Below are 15,890 nucleotides of genomic sequence, written 5' to 3'. Positions count from 1 at the left end.
TACTCTTTTACAGCTTCGTGAACTCTAGGTGGGCCATTGAAGTATCGTCAATTTTGTATACGTTTCTCATAGCCATTATCCTGTAAAAAATATGCATGTGGGTACATCAACGTATTCGTACCAGACTGGTCGGTTTGGTGCATGGCCATATTAAAATACTAACCTGTTTCTGCCTTACGAGTTGGAGTTTTTTTAAGGTAACATGAACTGAATATGTGACTATCTGAACGACAATGCTAACATAAGTAGTGTCATATTCTATTATGAGCTACAAAGCGAACGTCGCAGTTAAGAGAACAACAACATGTAAACACGTGAGCAAAACACCTTCGTTCTTCGGAAAATCGAGAAGGAATTATACTAGGCAGTTTTAGTGAATCCATTCTGAGCAACCGGTCCGCGAAAGGTTGTGCGACTGCCTAAACATAGAATTCCGTTTTCTGTTCTTTTTTCTTTTTGATATACTCAAGTATCCCTTCAAATCCGCATGCTTATACGTGGTGGAGGGGGAAGACAGTGTCAACGCTGTCTGCCTTGGTGTACCGTGATTTGGAATACGACCGTGCGGTCGCGGGGCAGCATTACTTGGTGTACTTGCTGCATTACTTGTACTAGTGCTCCATGGAAAGATTTTCATTAATATTATTTACAAAAAGCGTTGCATCGTGGCGTTTCCTGCTTAATCAACCCCTGTCTCCCGTCGCCGTGGAGACTGAGCAACCTGCGCCAAGGCACATCATGATTATTTTCCCTGCCGGCCAATACGTGGGAGCGGCTCGAAAAGCATACCTTGAAACCATCACACGTAGCAAATAATACCCCATCGGTCAATGTCTACACACATCGAAAGTTCTATACAAGGCAGAATGTTTCGACATGCAGGAGGTGACCCGACGACAATTACAGCCCGCTGTGCCGATGCTTTCGCGCACACACACACACACAACGCACTTGCCGACGAACAAACACAAGGAGTGAAAAGCAGACAGCCAAACCCGAACGTAATCACGATACTGCTAGACGCTTTCCGTCGCCAATGATGAAACTGGACGAACATAATTACGGTAACTTCATGAATCATTTATCATCCGGGCTCGGAATCTCTCCCTGCTTCGTGCCCGGCTTCTATTTTCTTTGCTCCTTTCCCTCTCGTTTACTTCCTTGGGCTTTCATTCCTGCATAAGTTAGTCACCGTCCCATGCCGACTCTCCCGTATTTGTGCGAGTGAGGTTTCATGTATTGGTGGTCGAGAAAACGTAAGAAAGAATGCCAGTCGGCGCCGGTTTCGTTACACACCGAAAGTAGAGTTCTCGCGCGGAAAGCGCCGCGAGCGATGCAAATAACAGCATCTCCACATTTTTTATTTTTTATACCAACCAGCCAACCAACCAGCAAAGTGAATTTATCACTGGACGGCGGCATTTTGGGGGCCCTAATTTGAATATCGCGTGCGTCGTGTAAGACGACATGGAAATATTGGTCCGCATAACCGCCGCGCACAAAAAGATCACGTGTGGTCGACACTGAGCAAGGGACTCGCGGTCTTGCGACTGAATACCACGTTGGCGAAAAAAAGGGACATAAAAAAGTCTGGTATATGACAGGATAGCGACGCTGGCCTGCAAATGTGCCGCACATGTTGATTATTGATTTCGACAAGAGACTTCAGAATGTTTTGTCACGCATTTTGATGCGATAAGCCTTCGACAGGTTGAAGCTTGGCTGGTAAAATTCTTAGCTCGTGGTGTAATCGTGTTAGCACTCCGTAACCGTAAAGCGTGCTCAGGCTTTCTTGAACTTGTTTCGTCAGCAGACCTCAAATTGGATACATGCAAACGGTCAACAGCATAGATAGGCACATAATGCATCTGGACCGAGTAACATGACCGAGTGGATGGAACACTTGCTCGTTAGATAGGACAGTCGTGGTAAAGCCCTGCAGGTGGTTACCGGACTCGAATCCTGCACAGGGTGTGTTTTCTGATGTTTTCCCTGGCTTTTCAGACATATGTTCGAGACGGATGTCGGCACAGTTGCCCCCGAAGTCGGCCCAGGATGTACATTAACCTTGCCTCTCCCACTCCATCCTGCTTCTCGTCTCCTCAGCTGTGCACATCTGTACGCAGCTCACAGGCAAAGTTGTTTCGCGATGCAACTACGAAATTACAAAGGAAGTATACCTGGGGGCTTACCTCTTCTGTGATAGTCCAGTTTGCAGTAATGGTTTCCGATGCGTGCCTTAGAACTCGAGTTTCGTGAGGCATTAGTGCGGGTGTAGCTGCGACCTGTATCCCTGCATGCACAGATCACCCACAGAAGCGGTGTATGGTTGAGTTCCCGAAACTTGGTGTCGCTTTCGCTAGCGCGAACTGCATGCGAGTGCAACAATGGGAGCAACAAAAATGGGGAAGCAGACGAGTAAAATCACCAAGGTGGCATTTCTTTTTGCTCTCTAAGGCGCAACCCAGCACCCTTGTACCCTTGTACCCTCAAAGAGTTGTGTGTAAAGAATGGGTTGGTGGCACCGCTGCACATGTGACTGGAAGCCATAACAAATACGGGCGAACCATTCTCTTTTTAAAGTAGCAAAACGTAAATAAAAAAGAAACAGACACCGCTGTGCATGTATCCACAAGGTACGGACACTACGGAAGACCGCGTCAGGTTTGTCGTCGGAGACCAAGCTCTTTGTGATCGCAAAAAAGGAACACCTTTGAGGGAAACCAGCATCGCAAAAACCCGTCGGAAAAGAAGAAGAAGAAGAAGAAAAAGGCGAAGTCCCTGCTGTCCAAGAAACATCCGGGTACATTCGCAAAACGTGGTGGCCATAATTCAGCGATGGCAGAGCAAACCAGTCGAGGGAACGTCTTCCCTTTGATCGAAGACACTTGCAGCGAGGTGAGACGAAAGGATGAGGGATTACAGGAGCGGCGAATCGAACAGGAATTTGTCATGTCATGGGAATCCCTTTGGTGCGTCAGCAGCGCCCTCTTGCACGCACGTCTCTGCACAGCGGCGGTGTCCCGGGTGTTCCTGCCGGGCAGCCTGCGAACAAAACAACACAACTTGCTCAGGATGGGAGAAGCCGTCAAAAATATAAATAAAATAATGAGGGAACAGCCATGATACTCGGAGCGTATAGACGCGGGAAGACAAAAATAAATTGCCAAGTACACAGACGCGGGATGATCGATCACCCCGCACAGGGTTGCCAGTGGCGGACGCGAGCGTTGTTGGGCTCCTCTGATTGGAAGAGAGGTTGCAAGTTGCGAAACGCAGTCTAACCTTTCTTCAGGAAATAGCCTGTTCGGCGGTTATTGATTGTTGTGCAGAAAATATCAGCAATCCACTATCCTTTCGGTTGATAATACATGCAGACAAATGGGAAGTTAGAACATAACGCCTGAAGCTGGATGCATACGTTCGTTCTTTTTTTCTTTTTTTCGGATGACACGAGCAGTGGGGTCGTTAGACGCAAAATGGATCCACAGACATGCATCTATGGAATCTATCATCTATCATGTTGTCTCGCCACACCTGGAATTATTATCATAGGTAATGTTACATGAAGTGGGAATTACATCTATGTTGTCCATATATGCAGCGTCGCGTCTGGAGCATTCGTCGTATTCCTTAGGCACTAACCGGAATTGTGTTATGCGTATAAGTGCGGAACTTGCTTAAGACAGGCGAAGAAGTGGAGAAAGTGACAGGCTACAGTAAATAACAAGCGTTATACATTATCATTTAAATTTTCTTGCAGTCAAAGGCGCGGCTAACCATAACTTCTGTTTCAGGAAAAAAAAAAAGATTATATATTTTTAACATATTATATATATATATATATATATATATATATAATATATGTTTATAAGTCCCACACGTCGCCACACCAGCATTGGACAGCTGTTTCGGCCTTATTGGGCCTTCATCAGCAATGCGTAGGTGGGCGACGTTTGAGCGAGTGGCGTCGGAAGGTCGCGTGGAACGTGATATCCTCCCGTCAGGGTGAGAACTCCGGCCGAAACAGCTGTCCAATGCTGGTGTGGCGACGTGTGGGACTTATAAACATATGTTCAACGTGCAGCCAAAGAGCCTATGCTATTTTTCTTCACTATATATATAATATATATATAGAAGCCATGTTAGTCTGTAAGTTTGAATTACAAACACATCTAGTATGATTTATTTGTTCATTTAATGGCTTTTTTCCCTGCATAATATATATGTTATATATAAATATTTTATAAATTATTTTTTATATTTATTAAATATTTTGTTATTGGGATCGGCACGTGTTCCACCGCCACGGCCGGTCACAGAATCTGGAAGTTCGTGGCTTCCTTCTTGGTTTGAGAGACAAAACCGGTTATAAATCAAGGGCCATTTGTTATTGTCAGCGATTCCAGATTCCCAGTAGGAAACGGAGGAATTTCTTCCACGACTTCTTTTGAGGCGAGAACCGGAATGAGGCGAAAGGGGGCTCATTACGAGTATTTACGGCTATTTCTGCACTCTTTTTTTCTTCTCCTCCTTCTCTTTCCCTCTGCTTTATCGTCTACGCCACTTGGGGGAGGGAGCATCCGCTTCTGATTTATGTGACACTTGCGGGTAGCCTCTGTTGTACGAAGCCGCGTCGAGAGCTGTTTATGGCCGTCTCTTCCTATGCACGTCTTACAATAGAACAAAAATGTATCTGGGAAACGCGCGCATATCTTTTTCTTCTTTTTTTTAGGTTTCTTATTAGCGAAACGGTGCTGATGCTTTCTACGCGGCCACGGAGATGATTTGTGAGCTTTTCCACGGGAAAAGAAAGGTTTTTGAAAGCTGACATACAACTACGCTACAGTGTTTCGTGTCTTTTCCTTTTTGCCCGGAGAGCCGCAGTGTCGACGGTGCACAAGGAGTGACCAAAATGTATCCAAACGGATTGATTTTCTTAAAAAGTAAAATATCAATTTGAAGCTTAGTCGCCGTCCGGATTACTCCCCTTCGGAAACAACACACATATAGCAAAGCGCAGTTCGCACTGTCCGAAACACCCTAAAATAATTTTCCCTTTCAACTTCATTTTGAATTATTTTTTATTTTGTTTTCACAATTTTTCAGTCATCGGTTCGTTTCTCCAGTGACTTTTTTCGCCTGTTCGAAACATGAAACCGTAAGGCAAAAAGATTTCAGGATGTTCGGGAACAATCGAACATGACGAGATGGCTCTTTGCTATATCCAAAGCAGATATCAAAAAATATTTCCGACGAAGGAAACAGCGCAGGGCTAAAAGTGTGGTTTCCGAAGCTGAGTACCTGGATGGGATGGGAGAGGGGGAGTTTCAAATTTAGAAGATTCCTTCTACTTTTAGGTATAAATTCATTCTGGATACTTCTTGATAAGTAGACTAGGCATGCGAGCATGTATATAACGTAGACCGTGGTGAATAATGCAGTATATTTCATATCTAATGGCTTCTGCGTCGCAAAACATTAAAATTACGATCCCTTGCAGTGTAAAAATAAAATTTCGTCGGTACTGCGCAAAATATATTGATGACATGTAAGCACAGGACCACATACTGGTTAGCTGTAATGACTGCGAGGTGAACGGGCATACGATCCTGTCACACGCGCAGGTGTGAGGTCTATAGACCCCGATGAGGCCGTGATAGATCCCCGAACGACGTTAAGTTGGAACGGCTGATCAGCCGATCAGCGAATATAGGCCAGACACATACTCGTGAATAATTTCCGAGCACTAAATTTAAGGCATTTGATGTGGGAGAAGGGCCTCGAAAACAGCTAGCTACACACGTTCATCATAGAGTGCGTACGAGTTTTTTTAATCGCATGTAACGCTATACAGTTTACTGCCGGACGAAAGTACGGGCACAAACCGACCAGTGAGGCTATAGGTCTTCAACCTGTTGTTCGTTCTTCTCGCAGATTGTGGGCGATGGGGGTTGAGGGGCATAATATATGTCAGTTGAATACGCAGAACCCCCCTCAAACTTGGAATTCCCATCTTTTTTATTGTACATCTCCCTTTTAGTGGTTGAAATATCACGTGGTTTGCGCGCAAAACACAGACTGCGTAGTGATGCAGTGACCCGATGTGTGATAACATAAACGAGACAAATAAAACAAAAGAACCAGCTGTCGCACATTTACGTTCATGTCATCGTGCCGTTCATTTAATTTAATCTTTCATTTTATTTCCACCAATCAGGTGTCGGGACACGGACTGAGAGGCAGCGTATAACGACTGATTTGCCGAGGATTCTTTCATGTGCGCTGGTAAGGCTATTTTGACGTTTACAACTGCGAATTGTGGTGGGCTTCCTAAAATCATTGTGCCTTCCCTCTCAACAACGAAAAAAGAAAAAAAAAGAAGAAAAAGATACCAAAATCGGAGCATAAATAGTTCATCCGCGACATGGTATTGCGCCTTTCGCATGCAAAGAGCGTTTTCTGCCTGATTGCGGTACGACACAAGCCACAAACTAGCACTTGACCAGCAATGTTAAATGTACATATAAGATAAAAGATATAAAATATCAGACAAAAAGTATAGTTTTGCCAAGAGAACCAAGCCACGCATGGTGTGATCTGCGCCCGCACGTAATGCGTGGATAGATTTTTACGATGGAACAATTTCGTGAGTGAAGCAACAAATGTGGTGATGATGCGCGAACATTATCCGGATTAACCATGTTTCAGCTTTCAGCTTTCATAAGCTTTCAGCCCGCAAAAGCGCCCATGCGGTGGTAGTGTCTGTTTTACCCATCTCCTAAAGGAGCTCTAATCCATCATGTTGCTTTCCCGTAATCTAGTGTGCACGTTGATACTTCCTGGATCGTTTTGTTTGGTGAAAATTTAATGTAACGTCGTATTAACATGTTTTGTGTGCCGCATGCTTGCTCAGCAAGCGTGAAGAGGGGACAGTGCGGTATCTATACCTCTATGCCGTAGTACACTAACATTGGCGCATCATCAGCAAAATAAAGTTGTGCCTTAGTAGTTAGTACATTGTTTTTTTTATTGGTTTTCATTTTCAGTCGACTCTGTATACCAAAATTTTGAGCGTCTCGAAGCAACATTTTATTCTCAATTGAGCGAAATGGAAATGCATGTTCTCAGACGCTATACTATATCTTTGAAATTCCCGAGACCTGTATACCGGATTTTGCGGAGAATACACGTGAGACAACAGAGAGTGTTATCAGACTGTTGACAACGTCATCGTGAAGCTACCATACCTACCGGAACCAATGGCAGTGTGCATGACCCAGAATCTTATCAATTGATTGGGTGCGGTAGTTCGGTACTTCGGTACACTGTACTTCGGAAGCCAGATTATCAACGGTCTACTAACGCTCACTATAATGTAATGCGTACACAGACAATGCCATTTATATTTCTCTTTTCTATCGGGTCAGTACTGTAAAACTTTTCAATTAATTTATGTGTCTGAGGGGAATGAAAATATGAATACTTTCCAGAGCTGTATATTCAAGATCGTTATACAAAACAATAATTCCTGGCGTTACGTCGCGACAACAACAACAACAACCGATAAATTAATCATAATGAACGGGAAAATTCGCCACATGCGCTGTGGGCCCCCTATGACCTTTACACAAAATGCATGATTATATGCGTAGCATATACTGTGCGATGGGGGATCGCACAAATGCTTTACAATGCTACGCGACTCGAAGGTGTAACATTTGTAGGCTACACAAAGTGTTCTATAGTATCCCGAAAAGTCACATCTTATGGATGTCATATTATGCGAATAATACGTAAATTACCCTGTAAATATGATACGACGGTTGAGCATTAGTATATATTATTCTCTTGAAACCTATTGTTGCTTCGTCGTCTCCTGAACATGGTTACCCGTTGTAATGGCCAATACCGCTCTCGGGGAGCTCGAGTGTAACTCCGCAGAGTAGAACGTGAGTCAGGCCCGCATGTAATTCGTTGCCTGTCCATCTTGTGCATTCCGCTACCTTCTCCCCTACTCGCTATGGACCTAGTCGCCAGGGAGCGATCCATCATTCACGGCTGTCAGTTCCATTTGGAAAATTCAAGGCCTCCCCCTTCCGCGGCTCCCCATTGGCTGGTAGGATCGCGGGGGCCAAACAGAGATCCGATACCTTTGGCGACCCTACACGGTCGATTCCGAATGACCGCCTGGTGCTCGTGAGCGTCAAAACATGCGTTCACCCAATTTCAGTTCCACTTGCGCAGGAGGGACGTGTCGGACAATGGAGTCAGTTGTTTGTGCATCATTACAAAGGCGTAACGCCGTTCGTGGGCAAATAAAATTTGAGATGAGATGGGATGGGAAATCTTTTCAATTATATAGATCAGCATCTTTTCGGTATTGTATTTAATCTCATTAGGGGTTAGGGTCGGGTGTGAAAAAACGGGGTAATGTAGGCGGGAACAGTGCGGTGCTTGTTGTATAAGGCAGGGTGTATCTTGAGGGGTTAGTTCGTCAGAAACGGTCTTCCTACGAAATAGATCAGATCTGTAGTAAGCTAGTGGATGGAAGTTCCAGACAGGGCAGCCAATACTGGGTTTCTGAAACAGATAATGTCCTGTACTCCGCCTGTGTCGTATATGATCATGTAAACGGGACTGATGAACGGGATGAATTTTCAGTCTCGGTGCCCATATTCTTTCAACGCCATTTTCTTTAAGAGTCATACAAGCATATATATATATATGGAGGCCGATGCTCTGTTTGCCATCTTCCTGCTGACATACAAGAGGAATTCTTGGAACTCATCAACAACACCGCAGCCAAAGAGGAGCTCCAGGAATAATAACAGTTGAGCAACTCTAATTGCTGAGCCAAGATCCATTCCGCTTTCCCACCAAGGCCAGCAAATTCGCTCTAAAAATTATCCTTCTTTTCTCATCAACTTACGTCTGTGAAAGTGGTTTCTTGACTCTCCTAGTAATCAAATCAAATTCCAGAAGCAGGTTGGATGCTGAGCAGACATGTGATGTGGCTTGAGCCACACAGACCGTATTCATTCGCTTGTGAAAGCAAATACATCTTTCTAATTAAAATACATGATTAAATAAACCTTGTTCAAAAACATTAATAAGCATTTTTGCTAGCTCTCTTTGCTGCGGTTAATGTCTTTTAAATGAATTAAAATGTAAATGTATCAACGTCATTGAAAAAAGTAGATTTTCAGAAGGATTATTAAGAGGGGGGGGGGGGGGGCATGGTACGTTTGGTACTATACTAATAGGGGTCACATATTGGAAAAGTTTGAGAAACACTGGTCTAGTGGGAAACGGGACATACATTATCCTTTACTATACTCCACACACTGCTGCACACACTGCACACAGTGATGTCGAGACATGCAGAATGGATGTCTCGAATGGGCTCATCATAATCAATGAATAATTTTTGGGCAGCCGCATAGATCATCATGCATAATATACTTAATAATTCAAATATTCAAATACATGCCGCAGGTCGGCCTTGTAAATCATTACATATTCATATCTTGAATAAATAATTCGTCGACGCATATTAGCGTCCTAGCGTAATAAATTTGAAGGAAACTACGGCCAGGCATTTCGAGAAACCAGAGTATAGGCAGACGGCTTGGAACGTCAGAACCAGCCTTTATCGTATCTTATCGGGACGTTAGCATTCACCTTAAGAAAGGATCTTCCTCAATTTCCATTTCCCTCAAGTAATTCCATTGTTTTCTCCCCAGCTTACCTTTCGCAGACAACAAATCCCATTTCATAGTTATCGTCACATTGCACATTTTCGTGGAAACTTGCCCTATGATGCATATTTGCTCTCATACATTTGTACCGGGCTAAAATGCGCCACAAAACACATATGCTCTACACTCCCCGTTCGGAGGAAATTTTTAATTTTAATTTTAGATGATGCACCGCGCGAGCCCCAGGTGATATCTCTCTCCTACAATAGCACGCTGGGCGCATCCGTTGCTGCGTTACATCTGCATTTATATGCCGACATAAATATATACCTGACGGAAAATATGCTTTATGCCGCTCCCAGTAACGTATATGCATGCGGAAGTATGTGTTCCTTCGCGCGCGCGGGTCGGTGGCTAAAGCAAAAATAAATGTATTGCTCTTTTTGGGCGGACTCAGCCTCGCCTCCGTAAATCAAGCCGCCACCTCTTATGGCGCATCGTGTAAATCGCGGCCTTGCCTAAGCAAAGCCAAACGATACTTGTGTACTGGCATGCGTAATGTTTGTTTTCCCCTATTTATTTATTCAATAGGAGGAAATGTATGTAACGATTGCAAGTAAACATACATTTGGTGTATGGATGATGCAGCCCGCACAAGGATAGCGCAGTAAGAGAGCGGTTGAAACGCGTCGTCATCCAAAATTTATTTTTCAGTTCGTGCTCAATCTACTGCTACAGCATGATTTCATCTCCCGGTGTTGTTGAGTTTTACGACTTATCAAAAGAGCACAAGCGAGTTATGCAGGACATGCAGATTGTCTGAGAAGGTTTCTCCAGCGTATTTCCCCAATTCTTGTTTTTCACACGCTCCCGAAATTGGAACAGTCCGTTTTTGCTTTACCGTGTACACAATAAGCGGTCCATAGAGGACTATAATTAGGGGTCTTTGTAGCGATTAACTGATTAAGACCGTTATGTTTAGTGTGCACGAGGGAAGACCATAACTGCCCAAGCAGCACAACAGCGTGGCCCAATATTGGACCGATATTGGCAATACTGAACCAATATTGTTCCAATCTTGGTTCAATATTGGCCTTTCGCTCTGTCTTCTTTCTTCTGTCGTTTCAACATTAATTGTTACACACAGCCCTGACACAGCCCTTCAAGTGGATACGTCACTGTGCCGCTCTCTTTACTTTGGTTGAGATGATGATGATGAAGATTCTACTTCATTCAACTCTCTAATGACTTGGACATGCGCACGACAGCAGTATGTCTTGGAGCAGTACTGAACCGGCTTTAACCAGTAACTGGAACCTAATTTTGGTACCGAAACACAGCCGAAACCGCTTGCTGGTGAAACAGTTTCACTGAAACTGAAGAAAGTGGTGACTAGCGTCGTATATGCGCACTTTATATATAAAGGCACTTCATATATACAAGGACCATGATACCGTATGGAAACATGGGGCCGTGTGAAAGAGCTGTTGCATCCAAATTGATCAAATCATCACAAACCGATATACAGTTGTACACAGACAGAATACAACGTATAACATAACTAATACAAATATAACATAAATTTTCGGCACCTTGTGCGCAGCTGAAATGCATTTGTATAGCAGACGACCGGTAATACACAAATAATCGCACAGCAGCATGCTAACGTATTTAGACAATACCGAAAACGTTGTCGTAGTACGCACGTATATAGCATCCGAGCACGCTTTTGCGTGCCGGAGCGCAAATCAATACTGGTGTAATTAGAGAGATGGAATACATTCATGTGTTGTGCGTTGCAATGATACTGTATACGCAGCGGCATTACCATTTGCAGGAGTCATTGGCTGGAAAGCATATGATGAGTCACGTGTCAAGCTTATAGGCAAATAGTGTGTCGCGTTCCCGATCTGTCTTTTAATAGTGTGCACCATACCATTAAGGAAGACAATTGTCTGGTCGCGATCCTCGCAAGTCACATGGCATGCTACCTCGTTCATAGGGAATCGGAAAACGGACAAAAGGCGAAATGATGTAATTGTCCTGCATTGAATGCCGTGACAAGTTATGGTAAAATAACATAGTTTCCTTTCGTTATAGCATCGGTGCCGAAAACATGTAAACAGAGCTGCCGCGCAAAATCAACAAAGTCAATTCCCAACCATACCTGCACGTGCACACCGCATACGTCACGATGTACGTCACGGTGTTCGAACACATGACACGGAAACTTTTTTTTTTTCTCTCTTCTTTTCCTGGTGCCCTTACAACAGCGTCGTTTATGCTGATACTGGGAGGTGAACCGGTTTCGAATCCCGCGGCACCGCTGCGGTGTGCACGATCACCTAGGAGCAACATGCAGAGAGCTCGATAATAGAACGTCACAACCAATCTACCACAAACAGACAGTCTTTGTGAACTGTCATCAAGTTTAGGAGAACTGCCTATATGACAGCACGGCAATAAACCCGCTGAATGGTTGGAATTACTATGCTGCGAAACACTGCAATGTCCATGCACGAAGAAGAAGTGAACCGTATTTCTTCCATGAACATGAACATGAGCTCAGAAAGGGTAAACACGGACACTTTCGTTTGATGCTTAAAAATCGTGTCAAAATTCTTCTCGATTTGTTTTGGTTAGTCATGAAAAAAATATTCTACGAAATGTATATGTTGTAATATTATTATGAAATGAAGAGTATATTATGCAAAATTAAAAGTAGCTCTTTCACATATACTTTGAAGTTCATCTTTGTAAGATAGAGGTTTCTCATCTGCTATTAGGATTGTTAGGAACATAATCATATAGTCATGCTTGCAGCGATGCTTGGTTGATGTTGTTCATGTATCATTCATGGTTTTGTTTCTATAGTGCGGCGCACTGTTGTTCAGACGACGGCTGTTCGCGGGCCCCATGAACATGATATTGAATTGAATTGAATACGTTGTCAATACTTTATTCTTCCATTTTATTGACCAGTTCTTGCGTCTGAGACGTTTACTTTTTAAAAATAATTTTATGTTTGCAAGAAGAACTGCAAGTCATGTTTCAAAATTTTAAACGAACAGCAAAATCAATTAAAAAAAAATTGTATAACCGGGCAGCTCCGCCATTATATACTCCTTAACAAGCAGTATGTACAGGCCATTTCCAGGAACCCGGTGAAGGTCGATTGAAGGAAAAGCCTAGCTCAGGTCGGGACGGCCGCCCGACATCAGGCTTCAGTATATACGTGTATATAGGCCATTGGATTATGAAGACGGGGGCGTTCTTGCGATCTAACTTTTCACGCTTATTAAGAAATGGATCAAATGACAATCGCTATATGAATTGTTAAAGTATATTACGCCCTCCAACGCATAACATATAGCCCACGAACTCCCAAACACTCTCTTCATTCGTTGTAGCTTCATTACAAACCCCCGTCTTGGATAACTCATGTGTACAGTTGTCTTGGGATAGCTTACAAGGCCTGCCGTCTAATTTGTCGGCACGCAATTTTATTCAACGTGCCGCCACCATGTTATGTGTACGATTAACATTATGACAGCACACTGTCAGAACGACATAGATACAAGGAAGAAGCCCAAATTTTGCACTTGTTCAGTTTCTGCGGACCTGTGGGCTTCTGGGTGAACTGTGACCAGTTTCGTGTTTGTTTTCATCTTTGTTTGTTTGTTTGTTTTCCTTTTTGTTTGTTTGTTTTTCTTTTCGTTTGTCTTTATTTTTCCCTTTCCCTCCTGGGAATAGCAAGCCGCCATAGCGGTGGCTAACCTTTCCCTCCTATTTTTTATAATAAACATATCCCCCCCCCCCCACACACAAATTTTGTGTCAGTGCTACGTCGTTTTTTCTTCAATCGTCCCTATATACTCCAAAACGCACTTCGCCCTCGAAAGCCACGAAAAGACACGGGCAAGCTTGTAACTTGTAACGAAGAAGAAGCCGCATTAGGTTGGATAACGTTGCCCATGCGGGGATATAAAATAACAAAGAAGACTCAATCTCATATTCATGGGGCATCGTGGCATCAACATTCCGGCGCGTCTTAGGCGAAGATAACGTCATAGTTCCTTGATTAATGATGCGAACTCGTGTCCATTAATTTTGATGCTGGCGTCTTTTGTCCCAACGATAAACAGAATGTTGCTCGAGGGGCTTCATCGGTGCTCTTTAATAGGTTTATCGGCATGGATATCGAATGCACGCGCATTTCAACCTTCAAAATTCTTACTTCAGTATTGCCATCGATAATAAATATCAGGAGTGTACATACCAATACCAACAAAAAATAAAAAAGCTCCCTAAAATTACTGAAAAGAAAAAGAAAAATGTATACAAAAATGAATACGATACAAAAATAAAAGAGGAAAGTTACTCTCAGTGAAGTGAACTACAATTGCTCACACTCAGACGTACCGTATTTTCACGCGTATTAGCCGCGGCTTATGCGCGATTTTTTTTTCTCACGGGCGCCCTGCGGCTTATCCACCGGTGCGGCTTATCTGATGACTATTTTTTCCTGGTATTTTCCCCATACGCCGATTTTAACGAAAGGGCCGACAGTGTCTCTGGAACAGCACTGCCCTGCCGATGCACGAACAGTGCGTAACAGGGATGGGTCCACATTCGAGTAGATTGATCTTCCTGGTGCATCCCCCCAAGCAGCTTTAAGGAAAGTGGTGACAGTGATTCACGCCTTCTGGAAGATCACTGACCCATCAGCCCACGAAAAACACCCGACAAGGGCACAATCCGATCTTGGTAGAACTCCAGAACTGACCTCCTCTGTTGTACACTGTGCCGATCCCGGAGTATGGACCACATGGTTTATGGCCTTCTCTATGGTCTCCTTTGTCGCACAAATCAGTCGTCTCGTATTGCCCGCGGCTTATCTGCGGGTGCGGCTTATCTGCCAGAAAATTTTCAAAACGTCCCAAAAAACGCGTTCTGCGGCTTATCTGCGGTGCGCCATATACGCGTGAAATTACGGTAATTGTATCCATAATACCGTCGAGATTAGAGGACTTGCTCATTTGTATTGCACCAAACTCAAAGATTAGCTATCGATAAGTTGTATTTATTTCATTTTATTTACTTTTACTTCAAAAGGATCTTCGGATGCCCGGTTTTGATATTAGCCACAGAAGAATGGTCCATTCTTGTTAGATATGTTGAGACTGCGTTACTCGCCGGAATTCGAAGTCGAGGGATGCGAATGATATAGTGTTTCCGAAACCTATATTAGGCTCGCTTGGCCTTTTATTTACATATCCACATCTCTAAACCACCCTGTACTACGCCAGCTATATCTTTAAGCATAGAGTTACCTATATATACGGTACGAGACAGGATAGAACGTAATTCCCACAACGGAATGAATGGAGCCTCACCAACTGCTGGTGTGACTTTGCAGCTCACATTGCATAACTACCGACTTTGTTTGTTTGAAAAGAAAAAAAGAGGTGAAACTTTACACGCTTTTAGTACGGACTTTACACGAGTGCTACGTCACCACTGAATGCGATGCTATGAACGCGATATATGAGCAGCTAAGGGACCAAAGGCGACTGATGCACCGAGTGTGCTCTTAGCTGTCGCATTTCAGAGTAAAGGAATGACACTCCTAGAGGTTACGAAGCATCTCACGAGGAAAGCGGGACATCAAATGGCTTTGCCTCCATGTACACCTTCCTAATCTGTATGGCTTCTTTTCTGACGCACATGTCTCTTTCTGAAATGGACATCGCGAGCCATCGCACCATAGTTACACTGTAGGAGATACAGTTACCCCTGTACTTAACTGCCGCGTTTAACTGCCGCGGGACATCGTGCTACTTCAATCTCTCTCTCTCTCTCTCTCTCCCTGTTTCCCGGGTAAATTAGGTAGCTGAATAAGCTATATCGTAATTTTCATTCGAAATAAGCCTCGGCAGTTTGCAGGCAGGTCAAATAATTGGAATACAATGCTAAGCGGAATCTATTGTCGCGTTCTGGACAAGGAAGTTTTGTATTGGTAAGACTGAAATGACCTGGTTCCATTTCAGAGAATGATTTACTTCATATCTGAAAGTGAGTGTGTCTACCTGCATATCGAAATGAACGCCGTACCATTGTGCGTGGGTGTCGCTGTCATTTCCGATTCGACAAATGCTTCCACGGCCGATGCTTGGGTTGGCAAAGTCT

General features: G+C 43.7%; 1 long non-coding RNA gene across 1 annotated transcript in view; it reads right to left on the bottom strand.

The window, feature by feature from the left end:
• Positions 1-2,556: 2,556 nt before the first annotated feature.
• LOC135386064 (uncharacterized) overlaps positions 2,557-15,890 on the bottom strand; it is a 302,227-nt gene continuing 288,893 nt past the window's right edge. The window contains exon 5 of the long non-coding RNA XR_010420579.1: positions 2,557-3,045. This is a non-coding gene — a long non-coding RNA (uncharacterized LOC135386064). The remainder of the gene's footprint in view (positions 3,046-15,890) is intronic.

This window comes from Ornithodoros turicata, chromosome 2, assembly GCF_037126465.1.
Source record: "Ornithodoros turicata isolate Travis chromosome 2, ASM3712646v1, whole genome shotgun sequence".
In the NCBI taxonomy this organism is placed as follows: Eukaryota; Metazoa; Arthropoda; class Arachnida; order Ixodida; family Argasidae; genus Ornithodoros; species Ornithodoros turicata.
The sequence above is the reverse complement of the archived record's forward strand: the minus strand, read 5'-3'. Positions and strand labels throughout refer to the sequence as shown.